Here is a 16163-nt window from a genome sequence, read left to right as displayed (position 1 = left end):
GATAAATTGTTGGGAGGGGCTGGGAAAGACCCGGCAGTCTTGGTGCACGTTGGCACCAACGACAAAGTTAGTGGTAGGTGGGATGTCCTTAACAAAGATTATAGGGACTTAGGCCAGAAACTAAAAAAGAGGACATCTAAGGAAATTTACTCCGAAATATTACCAGTGCCACGCGCTAGCCCAGGGAGACAGAGGGAGATTAGGGAGGTAAATGTGTGGCTCAGAGACTGGTGTAGGAAAGAGGGGTTTGTGTTCTTGGAACACTGGGTGGACTTCTCAGTCAGGCGCCATCTTTTTTCTCGTGATGGATTGCACCTGAATGAGGAAGGGGCTGCGGTGCTGGGGGGTAGGATGGTTAGTAGGTTGGAGGAGCTTTTAAACTAGGAGCCTGGGGGGAGGGTTAAGCTAGAAACTATGGGTCATGCAGCGAGTATAGTAGGGATGGTGGTAGTGAGATAAATGGGGGTGGAGAAGGGGGGAGGGAAACTGCAGCCGGTAAGGGTATTTACATGGGTTCTATTAAGGGTGTTAAGAAAGGTATTGCTAAAGCATTAAATAATAATTATGTGTCATCATTAGAGACTATAGAAAATGTTGTACGGGACTTAAAGGAAAATACTTATGTCAGGGTAGTGAATTTAGACGGGAACATTGGGTTGACCAAAGAGAAAAGTAAGGTGGGCAATACTAAGTACGGTGGGGTTGGAGAGGGAGCAAGAAGGACAGTCTGTATCAGTAACTCTACGGATGCACTAGTTAACCAGGATGGGAAATCTTTAGGAAAACAAACAAATAAAGGAACCGATAAACTAAAATGTATGCTTGCAACGCAAGCAGTCTAGCAGGTAAAATGGGGGAATTGTTAGCATCAAAGGTTGAGTATGACATTATAGGTATTACAGAAACATGGTGGGACGACTCTCACAGCTGGGTTGCTAACTTGGAGAGGTATTCTCTTTTTAGGAGGGACAGGGCTAACAAAAGAGGAGGAGGTGTATGTCTTTATGTTAAACCATCACTTAAACCATACCTAAAGGAGGTTATCTATGAGGAGACTGGCGATAATGTGGAGTCACTATGGGTAGAATTCTCAAGTGGGGGAATTGATGCAAAAAAACTAGTATAGGCACGTGCTACAAACAGCCGGATATTAGCATACATGAGGAAGAACAACTATTGCAGCAAATCAAAACGGCTGCGGGATTGGGGGACATCCTTGTGATTGGGGATTTTAATTACCCGGATATAAACTGGAGTAATGATTCATGTGCTAAAGCGAGGGGCAGCAGGTTCTTAAATATGTTTAGAGATCACTACTTGTCTCAATTAGTCGAGGACCCAACTAGGGGTAAAACTACCCTGGATCTAGTAATTACTAATAATGTGGCCATTATATCAAACACTAAAGTTGGGGAGACTTTGGGTAACAGTGATCACTATATGATCACTTTCGACATCAGTTTCAGGAAACATAGCTACTGGGGTTCCACCAAAACTTTTAACTTTAGGAAGGCTAATTTCAGTATGCTTAGATGTGCACTTAACGACATAGGCCCTCATTCCGAGTTGATCGCTCGCTAGCTGCTTTTAGCAGCAGTCCAAATGCTAAGCCGCCGCCATCTGGGAGTGTATCTTAGCTTAGCAGAAGTCTGAACGAAAGATTAGCAGAATTGCTCGAAAATCTTTTCCTGCAGTTTCTGAGTAGCTCCAGACCTACTCCAAGATTGCGATCACTGCAGACTGTTTAGTTCCTGGTTTGACGTCACAAACACGCCCTGCGTTCGGCCAGCCACTCCCCCGTTTCTCCAGCCACTCCTGCGTTTTAGCCTGACACGCCTGCATTTTTTAGCACACTCCCGGAAAATGGTCAGTTTCCGCCCAGAAACACCCACTTCCTGTCAATCACTAACGATCAGCAGAGCGATTGAAAAGAGTTGCTCGCCCCTGTGTAAAATTGCATAGTTTTGTGTAAAATTACTTGCCGCGTGCACCCTGCGGGCCATACGCATGCTTAGAACAGCCGATTTTTAGCCTGATCGCTATGCTGCGAAAAACGTCAGCGAGCGATCAACTCGGAATGACCCCCATAGAGTGGGAGGTTCTGTTTAATAACAAGAACACTTCGGAAAGGTGGGATGTTTTAAAAGGGTTGCTGGATAGCAATATTCATAACTTTCTTCCCATGGGCAGTAAACGCAGGAGTATTAAACTCAAACCGATGTGGCTTAACAAGAAGGTTAAGGCAGAAATGGATTAAAAAAAAGCGGGCTTTCAAAGCATTCAAATCTAGTGGAAAGGAGGAGTCTTTCAAGTATTACAAGGAGTGTAATAAGAAATGCAAAAAAGCAATAAGAGTAGCTAAAATGGAAAATGAAAAGCAAATCGCTGTAGAGAGTAAAACCAATCCTAAAAAGTTTTTTAAATAGATAAACGGTAAAAGGTTAAAAAAGGAGAATATAGGTTCATTAAAAGATGAATTAGGAGAATTGATAAATGATGACGAAATAAAAGTGGAAATACTGAACAAATTCTTTTCATCAGTATTCACCAGTGATGAACTGATGGTGGGAGTAGAGCATAACAATTGTGACAGTAATGATTCATGGTTAGATACTTGTTTAAACGAAGAAGTAGTCCGGGAGAGACTAAGCAAAATTAAGATTAATAAATCACCTGGTCCTGATGGATTTCACCCGAGGGTTCTTATGGAGCTTAGTTCACAGCTAGCACGACCCCTATACTTGATTTTCAATAGTTCAATTAGATCAGGCATGGTACCGAAGGATTGGCGTATAGCTGAGGTAGTGCCATTATTTAAAAAGGGATCCAAAAATCTTCCGGGAAACTACAGACCAGTTAGTTTAACATCTATAGTGGGGAAAATATTGGAAGGAATTCTAAGGGACGTCATACAGGAGTATCTAAAGTCCACTAGGATTATTAGCAAGAACCAGCATGGGTTTGTGAGGGACTGGTCATGTCAGACTAACTTAATTAGCTTCTACGAGGAAGTAAGCAATAATCTTGATCAAGGAAAAGCAGTGGATGTGGTCTTCCTAGATTTTGCAAAAGCCTTCGACACAGTTCCTCACAGGAGACTGATGATCAAATTAAAGGAGATTGGCCTAGGAAAAACTATTTGCACATGGATAAGCAGCTGGTTGGATAGCAGGGTACAGCGAGTAGTGGTCAACGGGAAGTCCTAAACCTGGTCCCCAGTAGTCAGCGGAATACCACAAGGGTCCGTACTCGGACCACTACTGTTCAACATATTTATCAATGACCTAGAAATAGGCCTGGAAAGCACAGTGTCAATCTTTGCAGATGATACTAAACTGTGTAAGGTAATTAATTCAGAATTGGATGTGGAGTCCATGCAGAATGATCTATCTAAACTTGAACTCTGGGTGTCTAAATGGAAAATGAGGTTCAAACAAACTTGCATCCTATATATTAAATGGGGAACGCCTAGGGGAAACAGAGTTGGAAAAAGATTTGGGGGCATTCATTGATAATAGGCTTAATAACTGTACACAATGTCAAAATGCAGTAAAGAAGGCAAGTAAGGTGCCAGCATGCATAAAAATGGGAATTGAGACAAGGGACTCGGATGTAATCATGCCGCTGTATAAGGCATTGGTATGTCCGCACCTGGAATATTGTGTTCAGTTTTGGGCACCATTGTATAAAAAAGACATCAGTGAACTCGAAAGTGTTCAAAGGCGAGCTACTAAATTGATTAAAGGCCTAGAAGGACTGGACTATAAGGAAAGACTTACTAGGCTGAATATGTATACACTAGAAAAAAGACGCCTAAGAGGAGATATTATTAATATCTTCAAATATGTAAAGGGACATCACAAAGAGTTATCAGAGGAATTATTTATTAAAAGAACACAGTTTAGGACACGTGGGCACTCGCTGCGACTGGAGGAGAGAAAGTTCTGAACGCAACGGAGGAAAGGGTTCTTCACTGTTAGGGCAATCAGGATGTGGAATTCCTTGCCAGGGAAGGTGGTAATGGCGGACTCTGTAATTGGATTTAAAAAAGGAATGGATAAATTTCTGAATGAAAAAGCTATCCAAGGTTATAATACTTAAAATTATCAACGTGGTTAATCCGGGGGTAACATGAGTTATAGTAGCTAACTAGTCATAAAACATTGTTTAGCAAGTATGTAGAATCATCACAACTTAAAACAGGTTGAACACGATGGGCAATTTGCCTCTATTCAACCTCAAATACTATGTTACTATGTTACTATATTACCCATGCGTTATGAATGGAGAAGATGGCTGTGGGAGGTAGTGCTATGCCAACACTGGGATATGCAGCCTCTTGGAGCAAAGCATGATACTAATGTTGATGGATAAAACAATCCTTCGATAATCAAACCCCACCAAATGCCGATAATTTTTGGGTCAGAATTGGCAAATTGAGGATATCCAGCATGTTGGATTTGCCCCGAAGTGTGAGTCCCATGAGACAAAGACAACAGTTTCACAAATCAAAATTAGCATTTATTAAAATGTTACAAAAAAAAAGTGGGGTTTCACTGCACACCCAGAGCCCATGCCTTGCCCACACCTCACCCCCTGCCCCAGCACCCTCCCCTGCCAAGACCTTTTCCCCTGACCCACCACAATCCCCTGGGCATATCCATTATCACTACCGAGCAATTTTCCTGTGCTCAGTCTACCACACATGGACAAGCAAGTGTGCCTGAAGATGGGGCAGGAGCAGTACCGGCAGGTGGAAGTAAATAAGTACAGTAAATAAAATGTGCCAGTTTAAGTGTGTATTTAGTATTACAGGTTGAGTATCCCATATCCATATATTCCGAAATACGGAATATTCCGAAATAAGGACTATTTTGAGCGAGAGTGAGATTGTGAAACCTTTGTTTTTTGATGGCTCAATGTACACAAACTTTGTTTAATACACAAAGTTATTAATAATATTGTATTAAATGACCTTCAGGCTGTGTGTATAAGGTGTATATGAAACATAAATGAATTGTGTGAATGTACACACACTTTGTTTAATGCACAAAGTTATAAAAAATATTGGCTAAAATGACCTTCAGTCTGTGTTTATAAGCTGTATATGTAACATAAATGCATTCTGTGCTTAGATTTAGGTCCCATCACCATGATATCTCATTATAGTATGCAATTATTCCAAAATACGGAAAAATCCCATATCCAAAATACCTCTGGTCCCAAGCATTTTGGATAAGGGAGACTCAACCTGTATTTACATCAACAGAAATTAACATATTGCATTGTTTGAGTGCTTGTGATTTCAAGTAGTTTTTTTCAAAAACGCAGCTTTTCAGAACGACAACTACCCCACTGGCAGGTTTACAGTAACATCTGTTTCAGTTGTTTAGAGAAAGCAATAATCAAAACACAACATATACTGTAGATGTGTTTAATGTGACATTCTGTGTAATGTTTGTTGTTAAGACATGTGAAATTTGATATTTATTGAAAGTGACGGCGGTGAAATGAGCGATTTCACTAGATTCGGCATGCATGCATGCCAAATCTAGAGCCGGCAATAGCGATGCGTGGGACCATGCATCACTGTCGCTGACACCTTACACACGGAGAGATCCATGCTTAATATATAAACAATCTAGTCAGATTGTGTGCGAGAGGCATTGAATGGGAGCAGTATTTGGAAGACATTCTGTTCCTTGTAGTGCCAATGGGAGATCCTGGGGGTGGCTCCTGGGTAAGTTAGCTCTCTGTCTGGATGTGTTTTAGTAATAGCCTTTATCATGATGCCTACTGTGACAAATTACATGGCCCTATGTGGGCACTGCTATTATGTAATGTTGGGACTGCTGACATCGGAGAAGCCTTGAAGTGGCTCAGCAGCTTAAACATGTGTTTGCAAACATGTGTTACTAATTCTCTGAATTTCTATTACCAGATAGGTTCAGGTATGGTTACAAGTAATTTTTAGTGTGCTGAAGGGAAATGTAGGGGTGGGATTTGCAACCCCCCCCCCTCCCCTCTCTGTCTGTTTGTCTGTGACCCCTTCCCCTTTCCAGCACCTGATACATAATTATCTCCAGGAATGACCGAGCAACTACCATTGTTTGTCTACATATGTACAGTATATGTACATACAGAACACACACTTATATATATATATATATACTGACATAGGCGTGCGCAGCTTATTTTATTAGGGGGTGCACCGCAGGAGGGGCGTGTCTAGCACCGCCTTTTGGGTGTGTCTATCACCACCTTTTGGGTGTGTCTAGCACTGCCCAGGGACATGTCTAGCACTATTTTACATTCAGTAAAATCACATGGCATAATCTAATTTCTCCCTAGTTCCTAATAATAAAGTAGATATGATACACCCGAGAGAAATAAAATGAAACATAATGGTGTGACCACCGGCCCGTACTGACTGTCTGCTATGGCATAACCCAGAGTCCTAGCTGCCGCTGCATCCTATCGCTGCTTACACGTCCCCAACCTATACCTGACCCAGTGGCGGAACTAAATAGTGGTGGGCCTAGGTGCATATGCACCCCCCACCCCTTGCACCCCCAAGCACCTATACCCTAATTTTGAGTGGGACATTCTGAAAAGTACAGGAGATGTAGGGGCCTGAACATTTGAGTTTTAATATAACACAAGTACAGTTTAATATATACACGTGCCATCAGAGCCACATTTGCCTCTTTCTATGCCATCACACTCTTCCTCCACAGAACACCAGCATTTGTCATACGTGTCCCCATGCTCCCAAGCTACTGACAGTAGTGCCACTTACTCACATTACCCCACACAGTATGATCCAAATTCACATTATGCCACACGGTATGAGCCGAAATTCACATTAAGCAGAACGGTATGATCTACAATTCACATTATGCCCAGAGCTGGCCCTAATCAATTTGATACCCTAGGCAGATTTTGGCTGGTGTCCCTAGCACTGTCACTACAGATGTAGCCAGCCTCATCTTTGCTGTGCTGCGTACCCATGGGCATATGCATCGCGGCAAGCTGCACTGAACGCTGTGTTGCGAATAATTGCAGCCAGCGTTTGCTCCATAGAAGTCTATGGCATGCGCGTGAATATGCACGTGTGCATCATAGAGTAAGGCACACTAGTCACACCATCAATGCTGCAATAATGGATGAGCGGAGACAACATCTGTAGTTCCGCCTCTGACCCAGTACAGCAGGCATCACCCAGCATGACCATGAAGCCTTACCCCGCTGGAGTAGACAGTGGTAGAAGTAAATGACTGCAGGTCAGGTGGCACCTCGACCACCGAGAGAGAAAGGGGGAGATAGATGCCCCCCCAGAAGAGGGGGGGGGGGGGCGGAGATAGGCAGAGAAAAGGAGAGAGAAAGAGGGTGGTAGGATACGGAGAAGGAGAGAGACAGAGGCCCATTTATCAAATAATATTTGCAGCTATGTCCCCGAAAAACACCCGTTTTCAGAAATTAGCCGCAAATATAAGGTTTCCCTGGTATGTATAAAGAAGGGATTGCAGCAGGTATCGGAGATACCTGCTGCGATCCCTACATTTCTGCCCGCAGCCGCATCCCCCATAGGTTTCTATGGGGGATGAAATGCTGCACAATGTATCCCGATATTGTTCCCTGCAGCTACTGCAATATTTGACTGCGATAGCCCATTGTATCCTAGATCGGGGAAAATAGATCCAGCTGGGTTCCCCGAGAACCTTCTGCCAGAAATGCCTCAGTGCATCGCGATCATCTGAAGGGACCACATATTGCAATGCGATCCTGGGCGGTAAGATCCCGTCTAGATCGCATTCAATATGTAATCCATGATAAATGGGCCCCATAGAGAGAGAGTTATGGGGAAAGAGGGAGAGAGAGAGAGAGAGAGGAGAGACATATAGAGGGCGTGGGGTGGGAGGGTTGGAGGGAGAGAGGGAGAGTGGGGGAGAGAGTGAGAGGGGGAGGGAGAAAGAGGAAGTAGGAGGAAAAAATAGGGAGAGAGGCGGGTGAGAGAGGGGGAAGGACAGATAGGGAGGGAGAGAGAGAGAGAGATTTCATGAGAATGGAAATATAGTAAAAATACACTGACACTTACCACACTGTGTCAGTTTCCTCATGGGTAGGGACGGTGCCTGCGGCTGCTTTGTTCTTCTTCTGTCATGCTGCAGTTCCAATCACACCTGTTCCAGACAGGAACAGTGTTCCCCCTGCTCCTCATGGATCATGTACGCTATAGCAGAGATAAAACAGGGGGTGGGGTCAGAACCTCGGGGCCCCTCCGAACCTTGGGGCCCGGCACGGGTGTACTCTTTGCCACATGTTGCCGAGTTTGCTAACACAGTCACACACACCTACACCTACATCTTACCTTCTCCTTCCTGAGCGGGCTCCATGGGATGGCAGCTGTCAGAGATCCAGCTGCACCAGCAAGAGAAGGCAGGGCTGTACATACAGCAGATCACCGGGCCCAGGGAAAGTTGGGGGTGTGGCCTAATCGCGGACTCCCGTGGCCACGCCCACTTTTAGAAAACCCCATCCAAATCAGCAGGAGCTGCCCGGCCAGGGGAGGAGGAGCACGGGACTTCAGTCAATCAGTGGCAGTGCAGAAAATCACTGCGGCGCTGCACCAGTTAAGCTGAGCTGGCCATATGCTGGGCAACAGCTTAGCATGCTGTATATCGTCTTGCCCTGGCTGCAGCAGCCGCAGCAGAGGGGAAAAGCCACACAGCCAGGAATGAGAAGTGATCACCACTCCACTGTGCTGCAGGCGTGGCATGTGAGGGGTGCTGTACATTAGGGGGTGCCTGTGCGCACCAGGAACCCCCTGTGCGCACGCCTATGTATACTGAATATATTTATCTTTCATCCACAGGGGACACTGGGATACATATATATGTATGTGTATACAGAGAGAGAGAGAGAGAGAGAGAGAGACAGACAATCGGTTTGATCTGGTACTCTATTACAGGTCTCTGGTTGTATCTTGCTCTGGGTATGGCGGCCCAATACAGTAGAAAGAGTCACGACAGCACTCTCCAGACTTCAAGATTTGTTTTAAAATAAGTTCTTTATTCCTACGTTACGTTTCTGGCTCATGCCCGTCATCAGGGACTGTCACTGACGACAGACGTGAAGCCCGAAACATAATGTAGGAAGAAAGGACTTATTTTAAACCAAATATTGAAGTCTGGAGAGTGCTGCCCGTGACTCTTTCTAATAAATATATATATATATATATATATATATATATATATATATATATATATACATACATACATATATATAATTTTTTTATTTTTATTGTGTGAAAGGGCATGTGTCTCAACACAATTACCCACATTCTGGTGAAATCAGCTCCCTCCAAGGGAGAAGAAAACAAGGCCTGCACATTCTACAGCTGTAGTGGAGGCTTAAAATTTAAGACTTTCTAAATTGCACAGCTGCAGCTGGAAAAACAGAAGTCCAGATTTTCCAGCTCACTCAGAGACACCAGGAAGTCCGGTGCAGGAAAGGGGTATAAAAATCCCATTTACCCACAATTCATGGCACTGGTGCCTGTTAGAGGCTAGTGAGCAGGGCTGAGTTTATAGTGCCAGGGATTGTGGACATTGGCCGTGCCAGGAGAGCATGGCATGTATAGCTGCAAGCCACTGCAGCAGAATTACTTTTGAGCAAGGGAAGAGCTAGGACCTTTTATGTTCGTTTGTTTAATTTTTCTGTATGTACCTGTGTGACCAGGCCAAAGCCTGTGTATGCTGTGCTACATTGTCTGATGCCAGTAAAGACACTGTGGTTGTAACTGGAAAACCTGCCTGTGAGTCCTTATTTACAATACCCATGTTACAATATATATAGGATACTGTACCCCTTAGAAAGTCCTTCGGAATGAAACGATTTGGGTTCATTGTCCGATTGATTTCTGTACCACCCTCTGAATAAATATCGACAAACAAAATCTGCTGTATTGAATACAGATTTGATAAACCTGCAGTGCCATTTTGTGAAACTGTACAGATACCATTTTATGTGATATTCTGTATTTTATTGTGAATAAATCTTATATGTATGAAAGTTTGTATTCAATCTATATGTGTTAATACAAATTGAAATTGGTTTGGTCTAATTAACTGGAACATCTTTACTAGTGCCCTCAGATCAGATTTTTCTAGAGGTGCTGCTCTTTCTGTCCATCAAAGCGCATTCGAGTACTTGTTGTTTACATACATATATATATATATATATATATTTTATTTTTTTATTTCCGGGATGTAGTTATGTGACCGGTGGCCAGGAAACCGCCAGTCACATTACCGCCGCCTACATCCGGCACCCCTAGGGGTGTGCACAGGCCACTTTTCATGTTTTGTGTTTTGGTTTTGGATGTGGATCTTTCTTTATGTTTTGGATCAGGATAGGTTTTGCCAAAATTACCCTTGCGGGTTTTGGTTTTTGATCTGTTTTTTTTTTTAAAGCTTTTTTATTTATTTTTATTTTCTGTTCCTATGCTATTATTAACCTCAATAACATTAATTTCCACTCATTTCCAGTCTATTCTGAACACCTCACATCTCACAACAGTGTACGGCACAAACACGTGGCCAATCTAGGAGTGGCACTGCAGTGGCAGACAGGATGGCAGTTTGAAAAACTAGGCCATAAAGAGTACATAATACAAAGAAAAATAGAGGTGCAAGATGGAATTGTCCTTGGGCCCTCCCACCGACCCTTATGTTGTATAAACAGGAAACGCACACTTTTAACAAACCAATCATTTCAGTGCCAGGGTCTGCCAAATGATTGGTTAGTTTGGGCCCCCATAAAAAAAGCTGGCAATTAATCTGTCCCTGAACAAACTGGCTCTACAGAGGCAAGATGTCGTCCTCATCCTCATCGACTGATTCCTCACCCCCTTCAGTGTTGTGTACATCCTCATCCTCACAGAGTATTAATTTGTCCCCGCTGGAATCCACCACCACAGGTCCCTCTGTACTTTCTGGAGGCTGGTCTACCTGGAAGAATTGATAATTAATTTTGATGAACATCATCTTCTCCACATTGTGTGGAAGTAACCTCCTATGCTTATCGTTGACAAGGTTACTGGCTGCACTAAAAACTCTTTCGGAGTACACACTGGAGGGGTGGGGGGGGCAACTTCAGTAAAATAGAGACAGTTTGTACAGGGGCCTCCAAATTGCCTCTTTTTCCTGCCAGTACGGACTGTCTGACATGTCTACTTGGATGCTGTCACGATGTAATCCTCCATCATTCTTTCAATGGTGACAGCATCATATGCAGTGACAGTAGACATGTCAGAAATTGTTGGCAGTTCCTTCAGTCCGAACCAGATGTCCAAAGTTGGTCTTGCCTGCCCTGCATCACCACCAGCGGGTAGGTTAGGAATCGGATATCTAAGTTTTTTCCTAGCAGCCACAGTTGCGGGAGAAAATGAAGAAGGAGCTGTTGAAGTGTGACGTTCCACTTCAGCTGACAGTGTTTTCACCAGCAGGTCCTTGCATCTCTGTAGGCTTGTGTCCGCCAGAAAGAGAGACACAACGTAGGCTTTAACCCTAGGATCGAGCACGGTGGTCAAAATCTAGTGCTCTGATTCCAACAGATTCACCACCCTCAGATCCTGGCAAAGCGAATGAAGGGCTTCATCCACAAGTCCCACATACCGAGCAGAATCACTCCATCTTAGCTCCTGCTTCACTTTCTCCAGCTGTTTCTGCAAAAGCATGATGAGGGGAATGACCTGACTCAAGCTGGTAGTGTCTGAACTGACTTCACGTGTGGCAAGTTTGAAGGGTTGCACAACCTTGCACAACACGGAAATCAATCTCCACTTCACTTGAATCAGGTGGATACCCCCTCCTTTGCCTATGTCATAGGTGGATATATAGGCTTGAATGGCCTTTTGCTGCTTCTCTATCCTCTGAAGCATATAGAGGGTTGTGTTCTACCGCGTTACCACCTCTTGCTTCAGGTAATGGCAGGGCAGGTTCAAGAGTGTTTGCTGAGGCTCCAGTCTTCGGCAAAAGTGTCCCAAAATTTTTAAGGCCACCGAAAGCATCTCCTGCATGGCCCTGTCATTTCTCAAAAAAATGCTGCACTACCAAATTTATTGTGTGAGCAAAACATGGGACATGTTGGAATTTGCCCTGATTTAAGGCCCGCACAATATCGGTGGTGTTGTCTGATATCACAAATCCCCAGGAGAGTCTAAGTGGGGTAAGTCATTGGGCAATGATTTCCCTCAGTTTCTCTAAATGATTGTTGGCACTGTGCCTCTTCTGAAACTGGTGATACACAGCGTAGCCTGCCTTGGAATGAGCTGGTGTTTCTTAGATTCTGCTACTGGTGCCGCTGCTGTTGTTGCTGCGCAAGGTGATAAATCTACCAAGTTGGCTGTCACAGTCATATAGTCCTTAGTCTGCCCAGTTCAACTTGTCCAAATGTCTGTGGTTAAGTGGACAGTGGCTACAATCGCATTTTTTAGGACACTGAGAACACTTTTTCTGACATCTCTGTACATTCTCAGTATTGCCAGCCTAGTGAAGTGGAATCTAGACGGGATTTGGTACCGGGGACACAAATGGCGGATACCGGACGCACGTCTAACACCAACATAGCTGTCAAGGCCTCAGTTAACCACTTTGCAACAGGATGACTGGATGACTGCTGTCGTACTTCATCCTCCTCGCAAAGGACTGTTGGATGGTCAATTGCTTAGTGCAAGAAGTAGTGGTGTTCCAACTTCCTCTCCGGGATGATGAACGACTCCCAGCAGCAGCAGCAGCAGGATCCTCTAGAGGAATCCCGGATAGGAGAGGAGCCAGTCATGACAGTGACATGGCCTGCAGGACTACTTCCGATCCTGATTGAGGAATAAATTGATGAGGAGGGAGTTGCTGGTATGGTTTGCAGGCGCTTGGATACGACAGGACAAAGGGATTTAGGTGTTCCTGGACTGCTTACGGTCTTAGCCACAGTTTCTGAACTTGACAGTTGCATTTTATGGGAGGATGTTCCTAGGTGGTTATCATCCTTACCCCTACTTATTACACCTTTACATAAGGTTCATATGGCAAGACAGTAGTTGTCTGGATTTGGATAGAAATAATTCCAGACCGAAGAGGTGCATTTTTTGGTCTTCTACCCAGGTATGACAATGGGCTTACTCATCCCAAAGACAACAACTGTTTCCCTCAGTGCCTGATTTAAACAAACCGCATCACCATCAGAATCGTCCTCGTTAACTTCCTCCTCAGCACCAGCTACACCCATATCCTCATCCTGGTGTACTTCAACAGTGACATCTTCAATATGAATATCAGAAACTGGACTGCGGGTGCTCCCTCCAGCACTTGCAGAGGGTGTGCAAATGGTGGATGGAGCCACCTCTTCCCATCCAGCGTTGGGAAGGTCAGGCACGCAACCGCCGACACACTTGGTCTCTCCTTGGGGATTTGTGATACCATCTTTTAGAACGCACAGTTCTTTGCTGTGCTTTTGCCAGCTTAACTATTTTCATTTTTCTAGCGGGAGGTTGAGGGTTTCCATCGTCATGTGAAGCTGAACCACTAGTCGTGAACATAGGTCAGGGCCTTAGCTGTTCCATGCCACTCTGTGTCGTAAATGGCATATTGGCAAGTTTACGTTTCTCCTCAGACGATTTAAATTAATTTTTTTGGGTCATTTTACTGAACTTTGGCTTTTTGGATTTTACATGCCCTCTGCTATGACATTGGGCATCGGCCTTGGTTCTTGATCTTTCCCTATTTTGTCCTCCAAATTTTTGTTCTCCATTATTTTTCTGGAATTATGTAACAATATGCGGCACAGGAGAGCATACCCCTAAACCACACAAACACGGCAAATCCTGTAAAAATTATTTGAATAATAACCCTTTTATTTGAAGTTATTATAATGTACAGCACAGGAGAGCGTACCCCTACACCACACAGGGCAAACCCTGTAAAAATTATTTGGATTAAACATTAACAACCCCTTTATTTGGAATAAATAATATACAGCACAGGACAGCACCACTGGACTTTTATTGCAGTACCACTGGACTTATACGGCAGTACCGCTGGATTTATATGGCTGTACCGCTGGACTTATACGGCTGTACTGCTGAACTTATAAGGCTGTACCGCTCGACTTATACAGCAGTACCACTGGACTTATGCAGCAGCACCACTGGACTGGACTTATACAGCAGCACCACTGGACTTATGGACACAGGACACCACAACTGGACTGATGCAGCACAAGACAGTACTACTGGACTCATGCAGCACAAGACAGCACCACTGAACTGGACATATACAGCAGAACCAATGGACTTTTGGCAGCACAGGACACCACCACTGGACTGATGCAGCACAAGACACCACCACTGCACTGATGCAGCAAAAGACAGCACCACTGGACTGCACTTATACAGAAGCACCACTGGACTTATGGCAGCATAGGACACCACCACTGTGACTGGACTGATGCAGCACAAGACACCACCACTGGACTTATGCAGCACAAGACAGCACCACTGGAATGATACAAAGAGCAGGTCACCACACCACGCACCACGGCACTTTCCCGCACAGACACTGAGGAGACACGTCCTCTCGCTACACTCTCCAGTACTGGAGTGAAGATAGCGGAGTGGGAGGTGCGAAATATACAAAGTCTGGATCTCGTGAGAATCCGACACCAGGATGATGACGCCCCAGTAGTATTGCCCCCAGTACTGTGCCCCCTGTAGAGTAGAAAAAAAAATAAAAAAATTATTACTTACAATCCCCGCTCATGCTTCCCAACTGCTGCTGCCCTCCATCTCCGGCCGCCGGCGCCGCTCCTCGGATCTATGGTAGAGACGTCATGATGTCTCTAATATAGCACAGCATAGAGACTAGAGGTCAATTATGCCGCTCCCACAATGCAGTGCGGTGCAGTTCGCACAGCACTGGGCATCTAAACAGCACCGGGTGGCACCAGTAGCAGATCTTGCCATGGTGGCGGCACCCTCCGGAAGGCAGCGCCCCCGGGCAAAAATCCTGCTTGCCCGTAGCAATATCCGCTACTGATAAGTATCAGGGTGACAGAAAACTTTTTTTTTCTGATTGACCTCTATATATTCCACCATAGCCATCTTAATATAAAGGTCTGATAATGGAAATTAAGCAGGAACAAGTCTTATGTATAATAATGATCAGGGAATATGGGGCCAGCAATAGAGAATTACAGTCCATTTGTGTCTGAACACGATGACAAATACTAGTTGCTTCCCCTTTGTTGTTGCAAGCATCAGCTAAACCACAGTAGTGCTTTGCTCTACTGGACGCAGCAATGCCTCCCACACTGGTAAATACTGTAGAGCGCAGGATCCAATTTGGGCTTCTATTATTGAAGTTTAGCAGTAGTGATTACACAGAGCTGTGAAGTGTGAGGCTGGGATTACACAGACAAGAGTGCTCCCAGACCTTTGCTTAAGGGGAGACGTTCATTAGCTTGTACAGAACACACCAAAGCTATCTGATGATTTTTCTATTCCAAAATGGCTATGAATCCTTTTAAAGCTGCAATTACAGAACTGTTTCTAGTCTGAGAGTACACAAAAGTGATTCAGGCCTGTCCAGTCTCTTCTGCCTGTGAAATCCATTATACAGTAGGTTTTCCTAAAGTACCAGTGGGTGTACATATCTAATATATATAGTCTACTCATAACTTAGGTCACCCGATATTCACGAGCAAGTCACTTCAATTTTTTTCAGGCAGGTTTTGAAATCCTTAGTGATTTGAAAGAGTATGCTAAGAATGTGCAAATTGCTGCATAGATAGATACGCTACACACCACAGAAGCAAAACTCAGGGAAATTATTAATTTATTATAAACACTGTCTTAAGGAATGTTTTGTTCAGCAGAGTATATGGAATTGTTGTGTTTTTTTATCTTTTTGGTATGTTTAATCAGTGTCAGACTGGGGGCGGGATGTACTAAGGGAAAAATGCGGTAAAAACCCCATTTTCAGGGGTATTACTGCATTTTCAAATGTACTAAGACCCCACTGCCGGTTTTTCGCCGCCCAGGGTATCTCCATCTCTGGATGGCGGTACCCTATATAAGCCTATGGGCTTCTTATCGCTGGCTGCTGCAA

The 16163-nt window shown here is 44.3% G+C and overlaps 1 protein-coding gene across 4 annotated transcripts in view; it reads right to left on the bottom strand.

The window, feature by feature from the left end:
- The window catches only part of CMKLR1 (chemerin chemokine-like receptor 1), a 294087-nt gene that overhangs the window by 112991 nt on the left and 164933 nt on the right, over positions 1-16163 (bottom strand). The gene's annotated exons all lie outside the window — the stretch shown is intronic.

Source organism: Pseudophryne corroboree, chromosome 1, assembly GCF_028390025.1.
Source record: "Pseudophryne corroboree isolate aPseCor3 chromosome 1, aPseCor3.hap2, whole genome shotgun sequence".
Taxonomy (NCBI): Eukaryota; Metazoa; Chordata; class Amphibia; order Anura; family Myobatrachidae; genus Pseudophryne; species Pseudophryne corroboree.
Note: the sequence above shows the minus strand (reverse complement) of the source record. Positions and strands in the feature narration are given on the sequence as shown.